This window comes from Littorina saxatilis, linkage group LG6 (assembly GCF_037325665.1).
Source record: "Littorina saxatilis isolate snail1 linkage group LG6, US_GU_Lsax_2.0, whole genome shotgun sequence".
NCBI lineage: Eukaryota > Metazoa > Mollusca > Gastropoda > Littorinimorpha > Littorinidae > Littorina > Littorina saxatilis.
The window spans coordinates 15,870,166-15,872,665 of NC_090250.1; the positions used below are offsets into that span (position 1 = coordinate 15,870,166).

The 2,500-nt window shown below is 36.4% G+C and overlaps 1 protein-coding gene across 2 annotated transcripts in view; it reads left to right on the forward strand.

Annotated features, from left to right (window-relative positions):
• Positions 1–2,500, forward strand: part of LOC138968606 (uncharacterized) — a 28,035-nt gene that overhangs the window by 3,327 nt on the left and 22,208 nt on the right. The window lies entirely within an intron of this gene.

Here is a 2,500-nt window from a genome sequence, read left to right on the forward strand (position 1 = left end):
TTTTTTACAATTTTCCGATTTTTAATGACCAAAGTCATTAATTAATTTTTAAGCCACCAAATTGAAATGCAATACCGAACCCCGGGCTTCGTCGAAGAATACTTGACCAAAATTTGAACCAATTTGGTTGAAAAATGAGGGCGTGACAGTGCCGCCTCAACTTTCACGAAAAGCCGGATATGACGTCATCAAAGACATTTATCAAAGAAATGAAAAAAACGTTCGGGGATTTCATACCCAGGAACTCTCATGTCAAATTTTATAAAGATCGGTCCAGTAGTTTAGTCTGAATCGCTCTACACACACACACACACACACACACACACACGCACGCACGCACATACACCACGACCCTCGTTTCGATTCCCCCTCGATGTTAAAATATTTAGTCAAAACTTGACTAAATATAAAAAGGGGGACAGGACAAGACAATATAATGGGCAAATGAGAGAGAGAGAGAGAGAGAGAGAGAGAGAGAGAGAGAGAGAGAGAGAGAGAGAGAGAGAGAGAGAGAGAGAGAGAGAGAGAGAGAGACAAAGAGAGAGAGAGATCAAATCAAATCAAATCAAATCAAATCAAATTTTATTGTACGAGGGTTGTGGCATAAGCAATATAAACGAGCTTCTTTTCAACCAGCCCTCGCCCAGAGAGGGACTATTCTAATCTTAAATACATATATATATATACAAACGTAAAACAATTACAAAAGATAAGCATGACAGTACAAAAAAATAAACAAAATGAAAATTAAAAAAAGGCAGAAAAACTATTCACATGACTATATACACGTTGTAGGCTATACATACATTCTTGCGTTATGAAACACTGATGCTTTATGGACAGATATGATCAATATGAAAATAATCAGAACGAAGTCTTCCATCACTGTGACTTTTCATAATTTGACATTAAATGTAATGAGAGGTAGAGAGAGAGAAAGAAAGAGAGAGAGAGAGAGAGAGAGAGAGAGAGAGAGGGAGGGAGGGAGGGAGGGAGGGAGGGAGGGAGGGAGGGAGAGAGAGAGAGAGAGAGAGAGAGAGAGAGAGAGAGAGAGAGAGAGAGAGAGAGAGAGAGAGAGAGAGAGAGAGAGAGAGAGTTCATAAATATACAACTCAATTTCGTTTTTCCATTGACAATCATGATAACTTCTTAATGAACTTAAAACTTAGTTTGTTCAGGTTAAGTGTCCCACACTGCACTTAAATTCGGTTTGTCTCAAATCGGCCGGTTAATATAATATATTCCTGTACTGTACAAATTCATTTCATTTTTTTGACAAACTTGTATCATCACATAGAAATGTTGATACAGTAATAACATCGTTGGGGAGGGTATACAGTGTTCTGTTTCGCTCTCTATCATACTGTAAGCAATCTAAGAGAAAGTTTTTTGTGCCGTCTTCCGATGCGTGACAACAGGCACACGTTGGATAATTAATTAAATGCCTGTGTACAAAATGTTGATTTAAATCAATCATGGATAGGCCTAAACTTGATTTACTGTGAATAATTTGGACCTGTCAATTTCCAAGATAAAAATACGATGGTACAACTGGATCGTTGATAGAAAAATATCGTTTAAACTGACTTATGGATTCATTAAGTTTAATTTCATTTGTCAAAACATTCCATAAATATGTTGTTGATGGGAAAACGATGATTTATACAATTCTGTTTTATACAATGTAATTTTGCGATCTCATGGGCGGCGCTTAGAACAGGATTTTCAAGGTTAAATAAAACTTGTGTAATCAGCAAATAATGTAATAACAGATTCAATATGTTTTACTATATCGTTTATTTAAACGAGGAATAACGTACGGCCTAATACTGGTACTTGCGGGACAGAATATTGATATTATTGAATAGAAATATTATTGTCTAAAGATTAACACAAATCATTGTTCTCTGGTAAGAGGTAGAATTTCTTGGGATTAATCCAGACTGGTAGGGAGTAAAAATACTGTTGCTAGTTACAAATTCAAAAACTCGTGACTGGACACATTTTTCAAACACCTTTCCAATGCAGCTTAAGAGAGAAACGGGTCGATAATTTGAACAATTAGTTTTGTCTCCTCTTTTTATTAAATAGGTGATACATGAGCTTTTTTAACATTCTAGTGGAAACTTGCCTTTCCGGAGAGATCTATTATACAAAAAGGTTAAAGCTTCAGAAATGCGCCTGGCGCTTACTGTCAAAACTCTGTTGTGAACCTGGTTGGGACCAGCAGCTTTTGTTTTATCAAGGTTTATAATTATATGTTCAACTTCCTTTTTTACTTAAAACCACTTCGTCCAAAACAGTATCTAATCTGTCAACTTCAGGAACGTCGTCATCATCATCTGGTAACAAACAAAATTATTAAACAGTGTTGCTTTTTATATTTAGTCAAGTTTTGACTAAATATTTTAACATCGAGGGGGAATCGAAACGAGGGTCGTGGTGTATGTGCGTGTGTCTGTCTGTCTGTCTGTCTGTCTGTCTGTGTGTGTGTGTGTGT